Genomic DNA, 25,492 nt, shown 5'->3' with positions numbered 1-25,492 from the left:
AGGAGTAGCCGGGGTCAGTTGAAGTCAGCTGACTTACGGAAGTAATATGGGGGGGAGCAATCATGCTAGAAAGAGATCTAGCGGGGAGGGGGGTAGGGAGGCGGAGGGGGGGGACAACTGGGTTGCTGCTGCGGAAATCCAAAAGGAAATGGCTAAAGAGTGGGTGGGCGGGGATGGTGTGCGACGCTGGGGGAGTGAGCGGGAGCGCGGAGGCGGGATATGGGACTGGCCTAGAGAAGGTAATGGCTAGTCGACACGGGAGGGGGGCAGGTAGCCCCTTAGTGAGGCTGATCACGTGGAACGTGAGAAGCCTGAACGGAACGATAAAAAGGGCCCGAGTGCTCGCGCATTTGAAAGGACTAAGGGCAGACGTGGTTATGCTCCAAGAGACGCACCTAAAGGTGGCAGACCAAGTTAGGCTAAGGAAAGGATGGGTGGGACAGATGTTCCACTCAGGACTGGACGCAAAGAATAGAGGGGTGGCCATTTTGGTGGGGAAACGGGTAGCATTTGAAGCAAAGAACATCGTAGCAGATAGCGGAGGTAGTTATGTAATGGTGAGTGGCAGGCTGGAGGGAATGGAGGTCGTGTTGGTTAATGTGTATGCCCCAAACTGGACAATGTGGGATTTATGAGACGGATGCTGGGGCGTATACCGGACCTGGAGGTAGGAAACTTGATTTTAGGAGGGGACTTTAATACGGTGCTGGACCCGGGGCTAGATAGATCCAGCTCAAGGACCGGAAGAAGGCCGGCAGCGGCCAAGGTACTTAAGGGGTTTATGGACCAAATGGGGGGAGTGGATCCATGGCGATTTCTTAGACCTAGGGCTAGGGAGTTATCTTTCTTCGCCCATGTCCATAAAGTGTACTCCCGGATAGATTTTTTTGTTTTGGGAAGGTCGTTGATCTCTAGGGTGGAAGAAGCTGAGTACTCAGCCATAGCGGTTTCGGATCATGCCCCACATTGGGTGGACCTGGAATTAGGAGAGGAAAGGGAGCAGAGAACACTCTGGCGATTAGATGTGGGACTGATGGCGGATGAGGGAGTGTGTGCAAGAGTGCGGGTGTGTATTGAGAGATACCTGGAGGTCAATGACGACGGCGAGGTCCCTGTGGGAGTGGTATGGGAAGCACTAAAAGTGGTGGTCAGAGGAGAGCTGATCTCCATTGGGGCCCACAAAAGGAAAACAGAGGCCAAGGAAAGGGAAAGATTACTGGGGGAGATTTTAAGGGTGGATAGGGAATTTGCAGAGACCCCGGAGGAGGAATTGTACAGGGAGAGGAGACGACTCCAGACGGAATTTGACCTTCTGACCACCAGAAAGGCGGAGGTACTGTGGAGGAAGGCACAGGGGAGGAGGTATGAATATGGGGAAAAGGCTAGTCGCCTGTTGGCTCATCAATTGCGAAAGAGGGCAGCAGCGAGGGAGACAGGAGGAATTAGAGACAAAAGGGGAGACACGGTGCGAAGGGCAGGAAAGATAAATGAGGTGTTCAAGACCTTCTATGAGGAACTGTATAGGTCTCAACCCCCAGAGGGAGAGGAGGGGATGCGGCAATTCCTGGACCAATTGAGGTTCCCGAAAGTGGAGGAGCGGGGGGTGGTAGGCCTGGGGGCACCGATTGGGGTGGACGAGGTTATTAAGGGACTGGGAAGCATGCAAGCAGGGAAGGCCCCAGGACCAGGCGGGTTCCCGGCGGAGTATTACAGAAAATATGTGGACTTGTTGGCCCCGTTGATGGTGAGGATGTTCAATGAGGCCAGGAAAGGGGGGACTCTACCCCCAACGATGTCGGAGGCAACGATATCGTTAATTTTGAAGAGGGATAAAGATCCGTTGCAGTGCGGGTCCTATAGACCCATTTCATTATTGAACGTGGACGCCAAATTGTTGGCAAAGGTACTGGCATCGAGGATAGAGGACTGTGTCTTGGGGGTGGTGCACGAAGACCAGACAGGGTTCGTAAAAGAGAGACAACTGAATGTTAACGTGCGACGACTATTAGGGGTGATAATGATGCCCCCAGTGGAGGGGGAGGCAGAGATAGTGGCGGCAATGGACGCAGAGAAGATTTGATAGGGTGGAGTGGGAGTATTTATGGGAAGTGTTAAGGAGGTTTGGGAACGGGTTTATTAGCTGGGTTAGACTTCTTTATGGGGCTCCAACGGCAAGCGTAGTTACAGGTCGACATAGATCGGAGTATTTCCGACTATATAGGGGAACAAGACAGGGATGCCCGCTGTCTCCATTGTTGTTCGCGTTGGCAATTGAACCTCTGGCCATGGCATTGAGAGACTCCAGGAATTGGAGAGGGGTGATTAGAGGGGGAGAAGAACACCGAGTCTCGTTATACGCGGATGACCTATTGTTATACGTGTCGGACCCAGCGGGGGGGGGGGGGGGGGGGTGATAGAGGTTATGCAAATTTTGAGGGGGTTCGGGGATTTCTCGGGGTATAGGCTAAACATGGGGAAGAGTGAATTATTTGTGATACATCCAGGGGACCAGAGTAGAGAGATAGAAGGCTTGCCTCGAAGGAAAGTGGAAAGAAACTTCCGATACCTGGGGATTCAGATCGCTAGGAGCTGGGGAACCTTGCACAGACTTAATCTGACACGGTTGGTAGAACAAATGGAGGAGGACTTCAAGAGGTGGGACATGCAGCCTCTATCGCTGGCGGGCAGGGTGCAAGCAATTAAGATGATGGTCCTCCCGAGGTTCTTATTTGTATTGCAATGTCTCCCTATACGAATCACCAAGACCTTTTTTAATAAAATAGACAGGAGCATCACGAGCTTCGTGTGGGCAGGGAAAGTTCCGAGAGTAAGGAGGGGGTTCCTTCAGCGGAGTAGGGACAGAGGAGGATTGGCACCACCGAACTTGGGCGATTACTATTGGGCTGCCAATGTGGCAATGATACATAAATGGATGATGGATGATGGAGGGTGAGGGAGCGGCGTGGAAAAGACTGGAGAGAAAGTCCTGTAAAGGGACGAGTTTAGAGGCGCTGGTGACGGCGCCGCTACCGATCTCACCTAAAAAGTTTACCACAAACCCGGTGGTGGCGGCAACATTGAATATCTGGGGACAGTGGAGGCGACAGAGAGGGGTGCGGGGAGCCCTGGTGGGGTCCCCAATCGGGAACAACCATAGGTTCGCCCCAGGAAGAATGGATGGAGGATTTCAGAGCTGGTACCAGTTGGGAATTAGGAGGGTGGGAGATTTATTTATAGATGGGACTTTTGCGAGCTTGGGAGCATTGGAGGAAAAGTATAAGTTGCCCCGGGGAAATTTCTTGAGATATATGCAGGTGAGGGCGTTTACTAGACAACAGGTGAGGGAATTTCCGTTGCTCCTGGCACAGGGGATACAGGACAGGGTGTTTTCAGGGGTGTGGGTCGGAGAGGGCAAGGTGTCAGAGATTTACCGAGAGATGAGGGAAGAGGGGGATGAGTTGGTGGGCGAACTAAAAGGAAAGTGGGAAGAAGAACTAGGGGAGGAGATAGAGGAGGGTATGTGGGCTGATGCCCTAAGCAGGGTAAATTCCTCTTCCTCATGTGCCAGGCTTAGCCTGATTCAATTTAAGGTGCCACATAGAGCACACATAACGGGAGCAAGATTGAGCAGGTTCTTTGGAGTGGAGGACAAATGTGGGAGGTGTGGCGGGAGCCCGGCAAACCACGCACATATGTTTTGGACGTGCCCGGCACTGGAAGGGTATTGGAAGGGAGTGACAGGAGTGATTTCGCGGGTGGTGAAGGCCCGGGTCAAACCAGGCTGGGGGTTAGCTCTATTTGGAGTTGCGGAAGAGCCAGGAGTGCAGGAGGCGAAAGAGGCCGACGTTGTGGCCTTTGCGTCCCTAGTAGCCCGGCGCAGGATCCTACTCATGTGGAAGGAGGCGAAACCCCCCGGACTGGAGGCCTGGGTAAATGATATGGCGGGGTTCATTAAACTGGAGCAGATAAAGTTTGCCCTGAGAGGATCGGCTCAAGGGTTCACCAGGCGGTGGCAGCCATTTCTCGACTACCTCGGGGAACGTTAGAGGGAAGACAGATGACCAGCAGCAGCAACCCAGGGGAAGGGGGGGGGGTTAGTTTAGTTTAGGTCAAAGATAAAGGGGTTTTGCTACTTGTGTATTGTTAAAAATTTCTGTATTGTTATTGTTGCGTTTGCTTTGTAAGAGGGGAAAAATTGTTGTTTGGGAAAAAAATTTCAATAAAACATATTTTTTTAAAAAAAGATTGCGGGGGGAATGGCCAATGGTCACGACCAGCTTTTATAAGTGCCGGCCGTGAGGCCGTTTTAAGATTAACTGCCATCCGCGCCTGCCCACCTTATCAAGTAGTGCGCAAGGTGGACCGGCTCCTCCTGATGTCAGTGCACAGTCCCAGGCCAGTTATTTTCAGCAAATTCTGGAATCCTCCCACCGGAGGCGGCGCCAGAGAGCAGGTCACACGCCCCGTACGCTGACATCACGTGTTCTGGGCCCGAGAGAGATTCCTCCATTTTGCAGCTGCCAGCAGTGCTGGAGTGAACTCCAGGGCCTCTGGTGAACAACCCATGAAGAAGCTGAAAACAGGAACAAAGCAGCACAATGATGATTAGGGGCAGCACGGTAGCAGTGTGGATAGCACAATTGCTTCACAGCTCCAGGGTCCCAGGTTCGAATCCGGCTTGGGTCACTGTCTGTGTGGAGTCTGCACATCCTCCCCGTGTGTGCGTGGGTTTCCTCCGGGTGCACCGGTTTCCTCCCACAGTCCAAAGATGTGCAGGTTAGGTGGATTGGCCATGATAAATTGCCCTTAGTGTCCAAAATTGCCCTTAGTGTTGGGTGGGGTTACTGGGTTATGGGGATAGGGTGGAGGTGTTGACCTTGGGTAGGGTGCTCTTTCCAAGAGCCGGTGCAGACTCAATGGGCCAAATGGCCTCCTTCTGCACTGTAAATTCTATGATAATCTATGATTATTTGAGGGGTGGGTTTATAAATTGTGCCACTGCAATCAGGAGTCAAATTTCATGGGTGTTACATGCAGGGAATTACTGGCAAATGAAAGTTTAAAACCTCAAATTGTCAAAGACGTTTGAAGAATAAACATGGCGAGTTCGAGGACAAACCTCTGTATTTTTTTCAACGGATGCAGTGAGATCTTCAATCATCAGCTGAAGTCATTATCAGAAATGTAACAGTGAATAACAAAGCAAGTGAGATCGTGGGGACCAAGCTGGCTCACCTGTCACATTAAAGTCAAGTGAAAATGGTGGGTCGCGAAGATCAGCCGGAGATGGTCGCAAAGGCCGCCCAGCGAGGGTCCCGAAGGATGGCCGGTTGGTAAAAATGGGACCCCGGTTAAAAAGTTTGATACACACTGCATTGGCTTCCTTAACCATTGTATCCAGCTGCTCTGCTACCTTAAGGTACTGGTGTACATGCACACCAAGATCCCTCCGGTCCTTCGAGCCTCCCAGCGTCCTGCCATTTATCATGTATTCTCTTGTCTTGTTTGTCCTGCCCAACTGCATCTCTTCCAGATTGAATTCAGTTTGCCACTGATCAGTCCATCTGTGTCGTCCTGTATTCGAAGGCTATCCTCCTCAATATTTACCACCCCACCAAATTTCATATTAGCAGCAAACCTACTGATCAACCCTCCTATATTCATATCTAAAGCATTTGTATCAACCACAAACAGCAAGGGCCTCAACACTGATCCCTGTGGAAAACCACTGGACATAATCTTCCAATCAGAGGCTAGGGGCTGGTTTAGCACAGTGGACTAAACAGCTGGCATGTAATGCAGAACAATGCCAGCAGCGCGGGTTCAATTCCCGTACCGGCCTCCCCGAACTGGTGCCGGAATGTGGCGACTTGGTGCTTTTCACAGTAACTTCATTGAAGCCTACTTGTGACAATAAGCAATTATTATTATTAGAAAAACACTCCTCCACCAACAGCCTCTGCTTCCTGCCACTCAGCAATTTTGGATCCAATTTGCCAAATGTCCTTCAGTCCCTTGGGCATGTGTCTTCACATCAGTCTCCCATGTGGGACCTGATGAAAAGCCTTGCTGAAGTCCAAGTAGATTACGTCAAATGCATTTCACTCATTGACACACCTGTTCACCTCTTCATAAAATTCAATCAAGTTGGTCAGACATCTCCTCCCCTTAACCAAACCACGCTGACCTTTTAATATCTGCCTCTACAAATGCAGATTAATTCTGTGTCTCAGATTTGCTTCCAATAGTTTCCCCACCACTCAGGTTAGACTGACTGGCCTGTAGTTTCCTGGTTTATCCTTTCCTCCCTTCTTCAATAATGGTACCACATTGGCGATCCTCCAGTCCGCCAGCACCTCTCCTGTGGCCAGAGAGGAATTGAAAATTATTGCCAGTGTCCCTGCTATGTCCTTGCTTGCCTCACTCATCAGCCTAGGATACATTTCATCTGGCCCTGGAGCTTTGTCTACTTTGAAGCCTCCCAGTCAGAACCTCCTCTCTGTCTATATTAATCTCTTTAGTTTTATTACAGTCCTTCTCCCTGATATCTATACCCACACTGTCTTTCTCACGGGTGAACACTGACACAAAATACCCTTTTAGAACTCCACCTACATCACCCGGCTCCACACACAAGTTACCACTGTGATCCATCATGGGCCTTACTCTGCCCCAAGTTATCATTTTACACTTAATGTACTTGTAGAACAACTTAACAACTTTATTTTACCTGCCAGTATCCTTTCAGTATCTGGTGCGACCGCATTTGGAGTATTGCGTGCAATTCTGGTCGCCGCATTATAGGAAGGATGTGGAAGCATTGGAAAGGGTGCAGAGGAGATTCACCAGAATGGAGGGAAGATCTTAAGAGGAAAGGCTGAGGGACTTGAGGCTGTTTACGTTAGAGAGAAGAAGGTTAAGAGGTGACTTAACTGAGACATACAATAGGGCAGCACGGTGGCGCAGTGTGTTAGCCCTGCTGCCTCACGGCGCTGAGGTCCCAGGTTCGATCCTGGCTCTGGGTCACTGTCCATGTGGAGTTTGCACATTCACCCCATGTTTGCGTAGGTTTCGCCCCCACAACCCAAAGATGTGCAAGTTAGGTGGATTGGCCACACCAAATTGCCCCTTAATCAGAAAAATGAATAGGGTACACTACAAAAAATTTTTTAAAAAATAAATAAATTGAGTCATGCAGGATAATCAGAGGATTGGATAGGGTGGACAGTGAGAGCCTTTTTCCTTGGATGGTGATGTCTCGCACGAGGGGACATAGATTTAAATTGAGGGGAGCTAGATATAGGACGGATGTCAGAGGTAGATTCTTTACTCAGAGAATAGTAAGGGCGTGGAATGCCCTGCCTGCAACAGTAGTGGACTCGCCAACACTAAGGGCATTCAAATGGTCATTGGATAGACATATGGACGATAAGGGAATAGTGTAGATGGGCTTTAGAGTGCTTTCACAGGTCGGCACAACATCGAGGGCCGAAGGGCCTGTACTGCGCTGTAATGTTCTATGTTCATGTCTCCTTTTTGCTCTCCTCATTTCCGTTTTAAGTCCCCTCTTGCACATTCTGTACACCTCTAGCACTTCTGCTGTTTTGAGCCCTTGATATCTGCCACAAGCCTCCCCTTTTCTACTGATCCAACGCTGTATATCCCTCAATATACATGGTTGACTGGATTTGTTGGTCTCACCCTTTTCTTGATTGGAACATGTTGGCCGTGTACTCTCCCTATTTCCTTGCTGAATGTGTCCCACTGTTCTGTCACAGATTTACTGAAAGGTGTCTGCTCCCGATCCACTCTGGCCAAATCATATCTGTTCTTATTAAAATCAGCCTTCCTCCATTTGTGAACTTTGATCTCAGGTCCATCCATCTCCTTTTCCAGAACTATCTTGAATCTAATGAAGTTAAGATCACTGTCTGCAAAATGCTCCCCCAACGATACTTCAACCACTTGTCCAGCTTCGTTACTGAAAGTGAAGCCCAAGACCGCTCCTCTCTTGTCTGTCCTTCTACGTACTGGCTTAAAACGTTCTCATGGATGCATTTTAAGAATTACGCTCCCTCTAAACCGTTCACACTATGACTACCCCAGTTCATATTGAGGAAGTTGAGATCCCCCACTGTTCCCACTATCACAACCCTATTACTGTTCCACTTCTCTGAAATTTGCCTCCATATTCACTCTTCTATTTCTCTCGGATGGTTAGGGGGCCAATGGAAAACTCCAGCAATGTGATTGCTCCTTTTTGGTTTTTAAGTTCTACCCATTTGGCTTCAGTATAGTTCTAATATCTGGGCCCTGCAAGGCTGCCTACTTAGCCCCTTACTATCCTCCCTGTGCACACATGACTGCGTGGCCAAATTTGGTTCCAACCCCATCTACAAGTTTGCTGACGATACGATCATAGTGGGCCGGATCGCGAATAATGACGAGTCAGAATACAGGATGGAGATCGAGAACCTAGTGGAGTGGTGTAGCGACAACAACCTCTCCCTCAATGCCAGCAAAACTAAAGAGCCGGTCATTGACTTCAGAAAGCTAAGAACTGGACACACCACTGTCAGCATCTATGAGGCCGAGGTGGAGATTGTTCGCAGTTTCAAATTCCTAGTGGTTCACATCTCCAAAAATCTGTCCTGGTCCACCCACATCGACGTTACCACCAAGAAATCTCAACAGGGCCTTTACTTCCTCAGCAAACTAAGGAAATTCGGCATGTCCACATTAACTCGTACCAACTTTTACAGATGCACCATAGAAAGCATCCTAGCTGCTGCATCACGGCCTGGTATGGCAACCGCTTGGCCCAAAACCGCAAGACACTTCAGAGAGTCGTGAACACCGCCCAGTCCATCACACGAACCTGCCTCCCATCCATTGACTCCATCTACACCTCCCGCTGCCTGGGGAAAGCGGCAAGCACAATCAAAGACCCCTCCCACCCGGCTTACTCACTCTTCCAACTTCTTCCATCGGGCAGGAGATACAAAAGTCTGGGAACACGCACAAACAAACTCAAAAACAGCTTCTTCCCCACTGTTACCAGACTCCTAAACCACCCTCTTATGGACTGACCTCATTAATACTACACCTCTGTATGCTTCACCCGATGCCGGTGTCTATGTAGTTACATTGTGTACCTTGTGTTGCCCTATTATGTATTTTCTTTTATTTCCTTTTCTTTTCATGTACTTGATGATCTGTTGAGCTGATCGCAGAAAAATATTTTTCACTGTACCTCGGTCCACGTGACAATGAACAAAATCCAATCCAGTTGAAGAGCTTTCTAAGATGTCATCTCTCCTTACTGCTGTAATTCATTCTCTGATCAAAATTGTGACACTCCCTCCTCTTTTACCTCCTGCCCTATCTCTCCTGGAGATCCTGTATCCTGGAATATTGAGCTTCCAATCCTTCCCCTCTCCCAACCGTGATTCAGTGACAGCAAATACATCATAACCCCATGTTCTCACTTCATCTGCCTTGTTCGTCTGACTCGCAATCTCGCTGTGATATAGAACGCATACTTACTGTTTACTGCTAAGTTAGTGTGTGTGAGTTTTATCCTCAATGTCCCTGTGATATATAATGCATATTTTACTGCTTCCTGCTCAGTTACTGGTGTGTCAGAGTGAGAGAATGTGAGTGTGTGTGCGTGTGTTTTATTTTCAATGTCACTCTATGATATATAACACGTATTTTACTGCTTACTGATCAGTTATTGATGAGTGAGTGTGTGTTTGTGGGTGTGAGAGAGTGTGAGTGACCGCATTAATGTGTGTGAAAGTGTGTATCACCCTCACTGTCTCTCCTTGATACAGAACACATATTTTACTGCTTGCTGCGCAGGTACTGGTGTGAGTGTACGTGAGAGAATGTGTGTGAGAAAGCGCGCGCGCGTGTGAGAGCGAGCGCGCGTGAGAGAACGAGCGCGTGTGTGAGAGCGCGCGCGCGCGTGAGAGCGATTGCGCGCGTGAGAGCGAGCGCGCGCGCGAGAGGGAGCGTGCGTGCAAGAGGGAGCGCGCAGGGGCGTGCGATAGAGAGCGCGCGTGCGAGAGGGAGCGCGCGTGCGAGAGGGAGCGCGCGTTCGAGGGGGAGCGCGGGTGCGAGAGGCAGCGCGGGTGTGCGAGAGGCAGCGCGGGTGTGCGAGAGGGAGCGCGTGTGCGAGAGGGAGCGCGTGTGCGAGAGGGAGCGCGTGTGCGAGAGGGAGCGCGTGTGCGAGAGGGAGCGCGTGTGCGAGAGGGAGCGCGTGTGCGAGAGGGAGCGCGTGTGCGAGAGGGAGCGCGTGTGTGAGAAAGCGCGTGTGTGAGGCATGTGTGTGAGCATGTGTGTGTGAGCATCTGTGTGTGTGAGCATGTTTGCATTTTACCCTCTTTATCTCTCTTTGATATATTACACATATTTTACTGTTCATGCCCAGTTACTGGTGTGTGTGAGAGAGAGAGTGCGAGCGTGTGTTTTCCCATCATTGTCTCTCTATGATAGATGATGCATTTTTTACTCAGGAACTGTTGTGTCAGAGAGTGTGAGTATCAGAAAGTGTGTGAATATGAAAGAGTGCGAGTGTGTGAGGGAGCGTGTGCAAGTGAGTGTGTCAGTCTGTGTCAGGGAGAGTGAGAGAAATAGTCTGCAGGAGTGTGAGTGTGTGGGGAGAGAGTGTGTGTTTTACCTTCATTGTCTCTCTGTGATATATAACATATTTTACTGCTCAGTCACAGGTGTGTGAGTGTGTTTTATCCTCACTGTCTGTCTATCAGAAATAACATATTTCACTGCTTACTGCTCAGTAACTGGTGTGTGTGAGAGAGAGATTGTGGGGAGAGCGCGTGTGAGCATGTGTTGTACCCTCACTGTCCCTCTGTGAAATCAGCAAGAAGTCTTGCTGGAGAGGGATAGGGCCATACGGCAGGGCAAGGTTTATAATTGGGGGAGGGGGGAATTTCCGGTTGCGGCTATGCGGAGCTAATTCGCACATTCGGCGGTTCCCGCAAAAACAGACTTTTGGGCTCTTTTCAGGGCCCCTAACGGCACTTTTTCGACGTTTCCCGGTGTGGGAAGGAGTCTACAACAGCTCCCCGTCAGTATATGGCTTCAACTAGGAGCGGGGCGAAAAAAAAGGTGGTGGTGGACCTGACGAAGGTGTGAGGGAAGAAGGACAAAATGGCGGCGGGCGGAGACTAGGCAGCGTGGATGCAGTGGGCGGAAGAGCAGCAGGAGGGTATCCAGCGCTGCTTCAGAGAGATTAAAACGGACCTGCTAGAGCCGATGAAGGCGTCGATTGATAAGCTGCTGGAGACACAGACGGCCCAGGGAGTGGCGATCCGCGAGGCTCGACAAAAGATCTCTGACAATGAGGACGAGATCTCAGGCCTGCCGGTAAAGGTGGAGGCGCACAAGGCGCTCCACAAGAAATGGCAGGAGCGGTTCGAGGAGATGGAGAATCGGTCGAGGCGGAAGAATCTGCGGATTCTGGGCCTCCCGGAGGGGCTGGAGGGGCCGGACGTGGGGGCCTATGTGGTCACCATGTTGAACTCACTGATGGGAGCGGGGTCCTTCTAGGAGCCCCTGGAGCTGGAAGGGGCCCATCGAGTGCAGGCGAGGAGGCCCAAGGCTAACGAGCCTCCGCGGGCGGTGCTGGTGAGGTTCCATCGGTTCGTCGATCGGGAGTGTGTGTTCAGGTGGGCCAAGAAGGAGAGGAGCAGCAGGTGGGAGAACGTGGAGGTTCAGATATATCAGGACTGGAGTGCGGAGGTGGCGAAGAGGAGGGCCGGGTACAATTGAGCGAAGGCGGTGCTGCACAGGAAGGGGGTGAAGTTTGGCATGTTGCAGCCGGCGCGACTGTGGGTTACCTACAAGGACCGGCACCACTATTTTGAGTCTCCGGAGGAGGTGTGGGCCTTTGTTCAGGTCGAGACGTTGGACACAGATTGAGGGTCGGGACGGGCGATTGGGGACTATGGTTGATATGCTATGTTTATTTTTGTTTCGAGGGGGGGGCTTTTGTATTGCTCCGGGTTTCTTTTTCTTTGTGTTTTTCCTCTTTTAGGTCGGAGAAGGTGGCTGGGGCGGGTTGGGCACTGTTTTGGTTGGGTTGGTCGGGGGGGCTCTTGAAGGTGAGATGGGGCCTTGCGGGGGAGGGTGAGGCCCGAGTCAGGGGTGAGGGGACAGGGCCTGTAAAAGGAGCTGCGTCAGAGGTGGCGGGGCCTGGTCGGTGGAAAGCGCGGGCTTTATCCCACGCTGAAGACTGGAGGGGGCGGGGCCGGGGCAGGGAAGCGAGGGTTGTTTCCCGCGCTTAGAACAGAAGGGGGAGGGGGAGGGCCTATGGATGGGGACGGGAGAGGAGGGTGTGCCACAGAATGGGAGGAGTCGAAGGAGAGGCGGGAGTGGCCGGGGTCAGCAGGAGTCAGCTGACTTGCGGAAGGGCAATGGGGGGAGTAAATCAGCTAGGATGGGTTCTAACCGGGGGAGGGGGGTTGGGTGGGGGGGGGAAATCGAATTGCTGCTGCTATGGTCAAGGAGGACCTGGAGCGAGTGAGGGGGGGTCGAGACGGGGGTATGCCGCTGTGGGGAACGGGCCCGGTGTGGGGTGTGGGCACGTGGCTGGCCAAGGAGGGGTCATGGCTCGTCGGCGGGGGAGGGGGGTGGGTAGCCCCCTGATCTGGCTGATAACCTGGAATGTAAGGGGACTGAATGGGCCGGTTAAGCGGGCCCGCGTGTTCGCTCACCTGAAGGGGCTCAAGGCGGATGTGGTTACGCTTCAGGAGACACACCTGAAGGTGGCAGACCAAGTAAGATTGAGGAAAGGGTGGGTAGGTCAGGTGTTTCACTCGGGGCTGGATGCCAAAAATCGAGGGGTGGCGATCTTGGTGGGAAAGAAGGTGTCGTTTGAGGCGTCGAGCATTGTGGCAGATAATGGCGGCAGGTACATGATGGTAAGTGTAAGTTACAGGGAGAGAGGGTGGTACTGGTCAATGTGTATGCCCCGAACTGGGACGATGCAGGTTTTATGCGGCGTATGTTGGGTCGGATCCCAGACTTGGAAGTGGGGGGCCTGATAATGGGGGGAGACTTTAACACGGTGCTGGACCCGGCACTGGATCGCTCCAGGTCTAGGACGGGTAGGTAGTCGGCGGTGGCTAGAGTGCTGAGAGGGGTTTATGGACCAGATGGGAGGGGTGGACCCTTGGGGATTTGCAAGGCCGGGGGCTAGGGAATTTTCATTCTTCTCACATGTCCATAAGGCTTATTCCCAAATCGACTTTTTCACCTTGAGTAGGGCGTTGATAGCGAGAGTAGAGGATACTCAGTATTCGGCAATAGCCATTTCGGACCACGCCCCGCATTGGGTGGACTTGGAGATGGGGGAGGAGAGGGACCAGCGCCCGCTGTGGCGCTTGGAGGTGGGGCTGTTGGCGGACGAGGAGGTGAGCGAGTGGGTCCGAGGAAGTATAGAGAGGTACGTGGAGACCAACGCCAACGGGGAGGTCTGAGTGGGGATGGTATGGGAGGCACTGAAGGTGGTGGTGAGGGGAGAGCTGATCTCCATTAGGGCCCACAAGGAGCGGAGGGAGTGGGGGAAGAGGCTGGTGGGGGAGATGGTGAGGGTAGACAGGAGGTATGCGGAGGAGCCCGAGGAAGGATTGTTGAGGAAGAGACGTAGCCTCCAGGCCGAATTCGACCTGGTGACCACCAGGAAGGCGGAGGTGCAGTAGAGGAATGCCCAGGAGGCGATTTAAGAGTATGGGGAAAAGGCAAGCCGGATGCTGGCGCATCAGCTTCAGAAGCGGGACGCAGCTAAGTTAAGGACAGGGGGGGCGGGGGCGGAGTGGAGCTGGCTTCACTGGGGTCTTCAGGGACTTCGACGAGGAATTGTACTGATCCGAGCCCCCACGGGAGGAGGGAGGGATGGGCCGCTTCCTGGACCAATTGAGGTTTCCAAAGGTGGAAGAGGGACTGGTGGCGGGATTGGGGGCCCCGATTGGGCTGGAGGAGCTGATCAAAGGGATAGGAAGCATGTAGGCGGGGTAGGCACCGGTGCCGGACGGTTTCCCGGTCAAATTCTATAAAAGGTATATGGACCTGTTGGGCCCGCTGTTAGTTAGGACCTTCAATGAGGCAAGGGAGGGGGGGGGTTGCCCCCGACGATGTCCCGGGCACTGATCTCCTTGATCCTGAAGCGGGACAAGGATCCCCTGCAGTGTGGGTCTTACAGACCGATTTCCTTGCTAAATGTAGATGCCAAGGTGCTGGCGAAGGTCTTAGCCTTGAGGATTGTGTGCCGCAGATCATCCATGAAGACCAGACGGGGTTTGTGAAGGGGAGGCAGTTGAACGCGAATGTGCGGAGGCTTTTGAACGTTATCATGATGCCGGCGAGGGAGTGGGAGGCGGAGATACTGGTAGCGATGGACGCTGAGAAAGCCTTCGATAGGGTAGAGTGGGGGTATCTGTGGGAGGTGCTGAAGAGGTTCGGGTTTGGGGAGGGGTTTGTCAGGTGGGTTAGGCTGTTGTATGAGGTCCCGATGGCGAGTGTGGCCACAAACAGGAAGAGGTCCGAGTACTTTCGGTTGCACCGAGGGACGAGACAGGTGTGTCCCCTATCCCCCCTGCTCTTCGCACTGGCGATTGAACCGCTGGCTTTGGCACTGAGGGAGTCAAGGAACTGGAGGGGGTTGGTGCGGGGTGGGGAGGAGCATAGGGTGTCACTTTATGCGGACGACCTGCTGCTGTATGTGGTGGACCCGGTGGGAGGAATGCCGGAGGTAATGAGGATTCGTAGGGAATTCAGGGACTTTTCGGGGTACAACCTCAACATGGGGAAGAGCGAGCTGTTCGTAGTTCACCCATGGGACCAGGAGAGGGGGATTGGCGAGCTCCCACTAAAAAAAGCAGAGAGGAGCTTCAGGTATCTAGGAGTCCAGGTGGCCAGGAGCTGGGGGGCCCTGCATAGGCTTAACTTTACAAGGCTGGTGGAGCAAATGGAGGAGGAGTTCAAGAGGTGGGACACGTTGCCGCTGTCCTTGGCGGGTAGGGTGCAGTCAATCAAAATGACGGTGCTCCCAAGGTATTTATTCCTGTTCCAGTGCCTCCCAGTGTTTATCCCGAAGGCTTTTTCAGGCGGGTTAACAGGAGTATAATGGGGTTTGTGTGGGTGCGACGGACTCCGAGGGTGAGAAGGGTGTTCCTGGAGCGGAGTACAGATAGGGGGGCACTGGCGCTGCCCAACCTCTGTGGATACTTTTGGGCCGCCAATGCGACGATGGTGTGCAAGTGGGTGATGGAGGGGGAGGGGACCGCATGGAAGAGGCTGGAGACGGCATCTTGTGTGGGTACGAGTCTGGGGGCGATGGCAACAGCGCTGCTGCCGCTCCCTCCAAGGAGGTATACCACGAGCCTGGTGGTGCTGGCTGCCCTCAAAACCTGGGGGCAGTGGAGGTGGCACAGGGGGGAAGTGGCGGCCTCGGCGGGGACCCCATTACGGGGGAACCACCGGTTCGCCCCAAGAAGAACAGGTGGAGGGTTTGCGGGGTGGCACAGGGCAGGGATATGAAAGTTGGGGGACCTGTTTGTGGACGGGAAGTTTGCGAGCCTGGGTGAGCAGGAGGAGAAGTACGGGCTCTCCCCAGGGAACACCTTCAGGTACTTACAGGTAAGGGTGTTTACCAGACGGCAGGTGACGGAATTCCCACGGCTACGGCCACACACAGTACAGGACAGGGTGCTCTCGGGGGGGTGGGTGGGAGTGGGGAAGATCTCGGAAACTTAACAGGTGATGCAGGAGGAGGAGAAGACCTTGGTGGTGGAGGTAAAGGGTAAGTGGGAAGGGGATTTGGGAGAGGAAATTGAGGAAGGGACGTGGGCAGACGCCCTGGGGAGGGTGAACCGTTCCTCATCGTGCGCGAGGCTTTGCCTCATACAGTTTAAGATGCTGCACAGGGCACACACACCGGGACAAGGATGAGTCGGTTTTTTGGGGGTGAGGACAGGTGTGTTAGGTGCTCAGGGAGCCCAGCAAACCACACCCATATGTTCTGGGCATGCCCAGTGCTGGAGGAATTTTGGAAGGGCGTTGCGAGGACGGTGTCGAGGGTGGTAGGATCCAGGGTCAAGCCGGGCTGGGGGCTCGCAATATTTGGGGCGGCAGAGGATCCGGGAATGCAGGAGGAGAAAGAGGCCGGAATTCTGGCCTTTGCGTCCCTGGTAGCCCGGCGGAGGATTCTTCTTCAGTGGAAGGATGTGAGGCCGCCAAGCGTGGAATCCTGGATCAACGATACGGCGGGGTTTATTAAGTTGGAGAGGTTGAAATTCGCCTTGAGAGGGTCGGTACAAGGGTTCTTTAGGCGGTGGTAACCGTTCTTAGACTTCCTGCCAGAGCGGGAGACATTGGTCAATGGCAGCAGCAACTCGGGGGGGAGGGGGTCACTTTATTTTTTTGTTTTTGTTATTTACAGTGGAGGGTCTCAGGGGTTGTATATACTTGTTGTATTAAGTCAGGGCGTTAATCTTAATTTATTATTCATGTACAGGGTGGGGGGGGGGGGGGAGGGGATATGGAGGGTTGTTTTTCTGGACTGTGTTTTGTACTTAACCCTGGTGGGTTTCTTTTTCATTTTGTTATTGATATTTTATGAAAACCTTTAATAAAAATGTTTTAAAATAAAAAAAATAATTGTGGGAGGGTTAATGATGATGTGATTAGGCAAGAATTAGGAAGCATAAGATGGGAACAGAAACTGTCAGGGAAAAGCACAAATGAAAAGTGGAGCTTGGTCAAGGAACAAATACTGCGTGTCCTTGATAGGTATGTCCCTGTCTGGCAGGGAGCAAATGCCCGTGAGAGGGGACCATGGTTCACAAAAGAGGTTGAATGTCTTGTCAAGAGGAAAAAGGAAGCGTATGTAAGGATGAGAAAACAAGGTTCAGTTGGGTCGCTTGAGGGTTAGAAGGTGGCAAGGAATGAGCTTAAAAAAGGGCTTAGGAGAGCTAGGAGGGGGCAGGAGAAGTACTTGGCGGGTTGGATCAAGGAAAACCCCAAGGCATTTTCCTCTTATGTGAGAAATAAAAGAATGACCAGGGTGAGGTTAAGGCCGGTCAAGGACAGTAGTGGAAACTTCTGTGTGGCATCGGGATAGGAGAGGCGTTGAATGAATACTTTTCTTCAGTATTCACCGAAGAGAGGGGCTATGCTATTTGTGATTTTAATAAATGACTTGGAGGAGGGGACTGAAGGGTGGGTCAGTAAATTTGCTGCTGACACCAAGATTGATGGAGTAGTGGATGAGGTGGAGGGCTGTTGTAGGCTGCAAAGAGACATTGATATGATGCAGAGCTGGGCCGAAAAATGGCAGATGGAGTTTAACCCCTGATAAGTGCGAGGTGATTCATTTTGGTCGGACAAATTTGAATGCGGATTACAGGGTCAACGGCAGGGTTCTGAGGAATGTGAAGGAACAGAGAGATCTTGGGGTTCATGTCCACAGATCTCTGAAGGTTGCCACTCAAGTGGACAGAGCCGTGAAGAAGACCTATAGTGTGTTAGTGTTTATTAACAGGGGCTTGAGTTTAAGAGCCGTGGTGTTATGCTGCAACTGTACAGGACCCTGATGAGACCACATTTGGAGTATTGTGTGCAGTTCTGGTCACCTCATTATAGGAAGGATGTGGAAGCATTGGAAAGGGTGCAGAGGAGATTTACCAAGATACTGCCTGGATTGGAGGGTAGGTCTTATGAGGAAAGGTTGATGGATCTAGAGCTTTTCTCATAGGAGCGAAGGAGGATGAGAGGCGACTTAATCGAGGTTGAAAGATGATGAGGGGGATAGATAGAGCGGACGTTCAGAGACTATTTCCTCGGGAGGATGTAGCTGTTACAAGGGGGCATAACTATAAAGTTTGGGGTGGGAGATATAGGAGGGATGTCCGAGGTAGGTTCTTTACTCAGAGAGTGGTTAGAGTGTGGAATGGACTGCCTGCTGTGATAGTGGAGTCGGACATTTAAGAACTTTCAAGCGGTTATTGGATAGGCACATGGAGCACACCAGAATGACAGGCAGTGGGATAGCTTGATCTTGGTTTCGGACAAAGCCCGGCACAACATCGAGGGCCGAAGGGCCTGTTCTGTGCTGTGCTGTTCTATGTTCTAACAACACCAGGTTCAAGTCCCACAGGTGGTGCTTCGAAACAAACCTTTTGGACTTTAACCTGGTGTTGTGAGACTTCTTACTGTGCTCACCCTAGTCCAACGGTGGCATCTCCACATCATCTCTGTGATATATAACACATTTTACTGCTCAGTAACAGGTGTTGGAGAGTGTGTGAGTGTGTGTTTTACCCTCACTGTCTGTCTATCATACACAACATATTTTGCTGCTCCCTGCTCAGTTGCTGGAGTGTGTGAGTATGTGAGAGTGGCGAGAGTGTGTTTTACCCTCACTGTCCCCCTGAGACATACAATGCATATTTAACTGCTTACTGCTCAGTGACTGGTGTGTGTGAGAGAGCATGAGTGTGTGTGAGAGATAGTGCCTGTATGAGTGTGAAGGTGTGATTTGCCCTCACTGTCCCCCTGAGACATACAATGCATATTTAACTGCTTACTGCTCAGTGACTGGTGTGTGTGAGAGAGCATGAGTGTGTGTGAGAGACAGTGTCTGTATGAGAGTGTGAAGTTGTGATTTGCCCTCATTGTTTCTCCGTGATATATGATGCTTACTGGTGTGTGTGAGAGTGTGTATGAGTGAGAGAGTGTGTGAGATCTCTCAGTGATGTCTAACACATTGTAATATTCTGTTACCGGTGTGTGTGTGAGCGAGAGAGTGTGAGCAGCAGTGTGTGTGTGGGTATCAGTTTTCTCCTCACTGTCTCTGTGATATATAATGCATATATTAGTGTCTGCTGCTCAGTCACTGATATGTTTCAGACTGGGTGTGCGTGAGAGAGAGCTGGTGTGTATGAGAGAGAGAGCGGGTGTGCATGAGGAGAGCGGGTGTGCGTGAGAGAGAGCGGGTGTGCGTGAGAGAGAGCGGGTGTGCGTGAGAGAGAGCGGGTGTGCGTGAGAGAGAGCGGGTGTGCGTGAGAGAGAGCGGGTGTGCGTGAGAGAGAGCGGGTGTGCGTGAGAGAGAGCGGGTGTGCGTGAGAGAGAGCGGGTGTGCGTGAGAGAGAGCGGGTGTGCGTGAGAGTGGGTGTGCGAGCGAGTGAGTCTATGTGTATTTAACCCTCATTGTCTCTCTTTGATATATAACACATATTTTGCTGTTGCTGCTCAGTTACTGGGGTGTGTGGTGAGTGTGTGAGAGAGAGAGTGAGAATCTATTTGACCATCACTGTCTCTGTGATATATGATGCATATTTTACTGCTCACTGCTCAGTTACTGTTGTGAGAGTGTGTGAATATGAGAGTATGTGAATATGAGAGTGTGTGTGAGAGAATGTGTCACTGTGTGTTTGGGAGTGTCTGAGTGGGAGAAATAGTCTGTGTGAGTGTGTGTGTGTTTTACCTTCATTGTCTCGGTGATATTAAACACATATTTTACTGCTCAGTTACTGGTGTGCGAGTGTGTGTTTTACCCTCACTGACCCTCTGCGATATAAAATGCATATTTAACTGCTTACTGCTCAGTGACTGGTGTGTATGTGTGTGTGTGAGAGAGAGTCTGCGAAAGAAGCAGCAAGAGTGAGAGAGAGAGACAGCGTGAGTGTGTGGGAGAGCTAGTGTTTGCAAGAGAAATAGAGTGTGAGTGTGTGAATGAGATAGCGTATGAGTGTGTGAGAGACAGAATGTGTGAGAGAGAAGTAAATATGAGTTATATAGCATAAAGAGTCAGTGAGGGTAAAGACACACTCTCACTCTCAACACTCACTATCTCTCACACACACAGACCTGTAACTAAGCAGGAAGCACAAGAATATTCATTATATGTCACAGAGAGACAGTGAGGTAAAAACACACACTCATGGATAGATAGTCCCAAAAGACGTGCTGTTTGGTAATTTGGACATTCTGAATTCTCCCTCCGTGTACCCAAACAGGTGCCAGAATGTGGCGCCTAGGGAATTTTCACAGGAACTTCATTGCCATGTTAATGGAAGCCTACTTGTGACAATAAAGATTAGAAGATAGAGTCATATTAACCTCAATGTCTCTCTGCGATATATAATGAATATTTTACTGCTTACTGCTCAGTTAATGGTGTGTGTGGGAGAGCATGAGAGAGATAGTGTGTGTGAGATGGTGGGAGTGTGGGTGAGATTTTTATCCTCACTGTCTCTCTATGATATAGACACATATTTTACAGCGTACTGCTCAGATAATGGTGTGTGTGAGTGCCAGTGTGTGTGTGGGAGACATTGAGTGGAAGTTTTATCCTCACTGTCTCTGTGATGTATTACACATATTTTACTGCTTATGGCTCAATTCCTGGTGTGAGAGAGTGTGTTTGAGAGGGTGAGTCTGTGAGTATGTGTGAGGGATGGTGAATGTGTGTGAGAGCAACAGGGTGAAAAGTTGATGTGCTGCTGATGGGCAGCAGGGTGGCACGGTGGTTAGCACTGCTGCCTCACAGCACCAGAGGCTGGGTTTGATTCTGACCTCAGGCGCCTGTCTGTGCGGAGTTTGGGTTTCCTCCGGGTGCTCCAGTTTCCTCCCACAGTCCAAAGAAGTGTAGGTTAGGTGGATTCAATATGCTAAACTGTCCCTTGGTAGGGTTACAAGGAGATGGTGGGAGATTGGTCTTCGGGTAGCATGCTCATTCAAAAGGTCAATCCAGGCACGATGGGTTGAATGGCCTCCTTCTGCACTGTAGGGTTTCTATGAGAGAGAGTGTTTTACCCCCTCCCCCCCCCCACCCACCCCATCTCCTTTGATACACTTCGTCCTGAGTGCTAAATCTATCTGTTTCTTAAAAAGGGCAGCACAGTAGCAATGTGGATAGCACAATTGCTTCACGGGTCCCAGGTTCGATTCCGGCTTGGGTCACTGTCTGTGCGGAGCCTGCACATCCTCCCCGTATGTGCGTGGGTTTTCTCCGGGTGCTCCGGTTTCCTCCCAAAATCCAAAGATGTGCAGGTTAGGTGGATTGGCCATGATAAATTGCCCTTAGTGTCCAAAATTTCCCTTAGTGTTGGGGGGGTTACTGGGTTATGGGGATAGGGTGGAGGTGTGGGATTAAGTAGGATGCTCTTTCCAAGAGCCGGTACAGACTCGATGGGCTGAATGGCCTCCTTCTGCACTGTAAATTCAATGATAAAAAAAAGACCCTCACTGATTCTCTCTGATTTATAACAAATATTTTACTGCTTACAGCACACACACACTCTCTCCCTCTCACACACACACTCCAGTCACTGAGCAGTAATCAATTAAATATGCAATATATACCACAGAGATACAGCGAGGGTAAAACATGCACTCACTCTCTCACTCACACTCACTCAGTCACACAGCAGTAACTGAGCAGTAAGCTGTAAAATATGTGTTATACATCATAGAGAGACAGTGAGGGTAAAGCACACACACACATATTTTACAGCTTACTGCTCAGTTACTGCTGTGTGACTGAGTGAGTGTGAGTGAGAGAGTGAGTGCATGTTTTACCCTCACTGTATCTCTGTGATATATGTCACATATTTAATTGATTACTGCTCAGTGACTGGTGTGTGTGTGTGAGAGAGGGAGAATGTGTGTGTGAGAGAGAGAATGTGAGTGAGTGTGTATTGACCTCACAGTCTCTGTGATATACAATTAATATATTCTTGATTACTGCTCAGTTATTGATTTGTGAGTGTGTGGGAGAGACAGTGCGTGGGTGTGTGTGAGACTGTATGAGAGACAGAGTGTGAGTGAGTGTGTATAAACCTCTCTGTTTCTGTGTGCGATATATGACATATTTTACTGCTTGATGCTCAGTTATTGGTGTGTGTGTGTGTGTTTCACCCTCAGACTTTCTGTGATATTCACTGCATATATAGTGCTTCCTGCTGAGTTACTTGTGAGTGAGCATGTGCATGAGAAAACGTGAGTGTGTGTTTTACCCCCACTGTCTATTTATGATATATGGCATATTTTACTGCTTACTGCTCAGTTGTTGGTGTGCGAGTGTGAGTGCGTGTTTTCCACGGTAGCTGTCTGTCTCAGTTATGGGTCAAGTGTTAGGGGGAAACTTAATTTGACTCACTAACACTCTGTCTCTGTGCTTGCATTTGTAGCTGTCTGTCTCTGTTATGGGATTATGGGTTTAATCTCCGTCTGTAATATTATTTACATTTACACGAGAAGACAGGTAATCTCAGTCTGTCCACCTCTCTGATGTGCAAGATTTTATTGTGTTTTCTGTACTTGTCAATACCTGTTTTGTGAGTTCAGGGTGAACATTCTGTTCAGTATTCATCCTCCATTATTACTTTTAGTGATAACATTGATATGTTAAATGATCTATTTCCATGTCTGTTTCATGAGAATGACACTGTACCATTATATCTGAGATTGTGTGAGATATTTGGATGGGAATTTTATATTTTGTTTTGGGATGTGTCTCGGTAGAAGTTTATGATTAATTCGGCACTTTTCAATAAGCTGTACTATCCGACCTTTTACTTGTACCAAAGGTTCACAACTTGTGAGATGAAAGGATGGCCTGACAATTTGATAAGTGTCCCTTTGGAGAACAATTTAAATGTATCATTTTTCTGTTAATGCCTTATTCAAGTGCTTTGCTTCTGAAATATTTTAAACTAAGAAAGTTACAAAAAAGTGCCAATGGATACTTGCACATTGATTGCTGAATCTATAGCCTAATTAATACTATACTGATTACTTTACAGATGAAACGCTGTTGTCAAAAGTTGATCCAACGTTCCATGAGAGAGTAGGGGTGAATTGTGGAAAATTATCCCACCTGCCCTGTCGTGTATCTGTAAATAATATTTACATTTTCTCCAGAAGTCCAGATTTACTTGAATTTCTTCAATTGGATAAAGAGGACTGTTGGATTGGACATGTTCATCTGGGACTTGAGGTCTCTGCGAATCTGACTGCTTCTGCTCAGTGACGGTGGAGCTGATGTGTCTGTGTCTCTGCAATGTTGCATTAATATTGTACTTACAGTCAGTTAGAAGGAGACGGCTGCACATTCACGTTGCTGAGGAATCATCATAATCATCTTGGAACTCATCTTTTCGTCTGTTGAACGAGGAAGAAGAAAACAAATTTCTTGTAAGTTAGGGTCAGATGAGGTCAATGATAGATCAATCCATTCTTTCAACTGATAATCAGTAAAATAAAGAAAATACTCTCCAAATCCTAACCCAGAATCAGACAAATAAGCCAGGCCCAGAAAAAGCTCTCCCTTCCCCCCGCTCACTCCAAGTCCCGGAACAAGATCGTGCTCCGCTGCGCCTCTTGCAAACAGCCCCCGATTCTCCCTGAACACCCCCCGAGTCAGTAATGATCTCTGAGCCTCTTTCCTCACACTCCCAGATGGATGTGCTGCTGCAATGAGAACGCTGTTTCCTCGCTGACCTGGGCCCTGACATTGACATTTCACTCAGCTTCAACAAAGCGATTCCACTCACTGACAAAAAGGAGTGTGCGGGAGAGGGGCTGCGCATGCGCTCTAAATCTCGGAATGACGACAGGCAAGCGGTTACGCCGGGCATGCGCAGATCCCCAAGCAATTCCGCGTTGAGAATCAATGGGAGTATTCCCCATTTCACTGTCATCGCATAGAGAGCAAAACCTCCTACAGAGCCCGTGTTGGGGGGACTGTGTGTGTGTGGCTGCAAGTGGCCCTGTGCCCTCGGGCTCAACCAGTCACCTTTTGTAGCTGTGTGTTTGTCCCAATGAGAGATTCAATTTGCAGTCATTGCCTGCAGCTTGTTTGTTATTACACTGTCACTCAGCCCCTCAAACTCACACTTTCTGCAAACTACCATTTCACTGACTGACTTCATTTTTCATAGAAGCACACAAGTTATTTTCAAAAATATACTTCATTTATAAAATCCCTTGAAATAAACATGGTCAAACATTTCAAATTGTCATCACAATAACATCGTTTTGTACAATAATATTTACATTTTCTCCAGAGGTCCAGATTTACTTGAATTTCTTCAGTGAGATAATGAGGACATTACACACATTTCAATATTTACATTACAATTCTTCTCAAAATATTTACATCAGTCATGTTCCACCCTGTAAAGCTTCAATAATTTTAAACATTTCGTGTTAATCACACATACGAGGTGGATTTTACACAGTTACCAGCCCCTCTTTAGTGTTACTCACACAGACCGAGGGGTTTTACCCTGTTACCAGCCTCTTGGTGTACATTTGCTGCAAGAACCTACACAGTGGCCTTTCCCCATTGAGCCTTGGTGCCGGGTACCCCAAGCTTGAGTGCGTCCCTCAGCACATAGTCCTGGACTTTGGAATGTGCCAGTCTGCAACACTCAGTCGAGGACAATTCTTTACCCTGGAAGATCAACAGGTTACAGGCAGACCAAAGAGAGTCTTTCACCGAGTTTATGATCCTCCAGCAGCAGTTGATGTTTGTCTCAGTGTGTCCCCCTGGGAATAGCCCGTAGAGCACAGAGTACTGTGTCACAGAGCTGCTCGGGCTGAACCTGGACAAATCCCACTGCATCTCTCAAACAAAGAACAATACAGCACAGGAGCAGGACCTTCGGCCGTCCAAACCTGTACCGGTCATGATACCAAACTTTGCCAAAACCCTCAGCACTTCCTTGTGCCGTATCCCTCTCTACCCATCCGATCCATGTGTTTGTCAAGATGATTTTTGACCGCCGTAATGTAGCTGCTTCCACAACCTCCCCTGGCAACGCGGTCCATGCTCTCCCCACTGTCTGTGTAAAAAAACCTGCCTCGCACATCCTCTGTAAACTTTACCCTGTACACCTTAAATCTATGCCCCCTGGTGACTGGCCCCTCCACCCTGGGAAAGATTGCCTGCCCATTCACTCTATCCATGCCGCTCATAATTTGGTCGGCCTTTATCAGATCACATCTCCGTCTTTCTAATGAAAACAGTCCGAGTCTATTCAGCCTCTCCATAAAGCTCACTTTCCAGACCAGGCAACAGCCTGATAAACCTCCTCTACATCCTCTCCAAAGCCTGCACAGCCTTCTGGTAAGGTGGCGACCAGAATTGTGCACAATATTCCAAGTGCGTCCTTACCAAGGTTCTGTACAGCTGTAGCATAACTTGCCAGTTTTTATATTTAATGCCCCGTCCAATGAAAGCTGGCATTCCGTCTGCTTTGTTGACAACCTTGTCCACTTCCATTGCCACCTTCAAAGATCTGTGGACCTGCGTGTCCAGATCTCTCCGACTTTCTATATTCCTAAGAGTTTTGCCATTTACGGTATATTTCCCCTCTATGTTAAACCTACCAAAATGCATTACCTCCCATTTGTCCAGATTAAACTCCATTTGCCATTTCTCTGCCCAAGTCTCCATCCA

The 25,492-nt window shown here is 50.0% G+C and overlaps 1 long non-coding RNA gene across 2 annotated transcripts in view; it reads right to left on the bottom strand.

Moving 5' to 3' along the window:
• Positions 1-23,183, bottom strand: part of LOC140400007 (uncharacterized) — a 33,530-nt gene extending 10,347 nt beyond the window's left edge. Inside the window, exons 1-2 of one of the 2 annotated variants that reach the window (XR_011937959.1) lie at positions 23,114-23,183; positions 4,338-4,573 (exon numbers count right to left, since the gene is read on the bottom strand). This is a non-coding gene — a long non-coding RNA (uncharacterized lncRNA). The remainder of the gene's footprint in view (positions 1-4,337; positions 4,574-23,113) is intronic. The other variant, XR_011937958.1, reaches the window with a different exon arrangement.
• Positions 23,184-25,492: the final 2,309 nt, after the last annotated feature.

Source organism: Scyliorhinus torazame, chromosome 24 (genome assembly GCF_047496885.1).
Source record: "Scyliorhinus torazame isolate Kashiwa2021f chromosome 24, sScyTor2.1, whole genome shotgun sequence".
In the NCBI taxonomy this organism is placed as follows: domain Eukaryota; kingdom Metazoa; phylum Chordata; class Chondrichthyes; order Carcharhiniformes; family Scyliorhinidae; genus Scyliorhinus; species Scyliorhinus torazame.
This window is presented reverse-complemented; position numbering and strand designations above follow the sequence as displayed.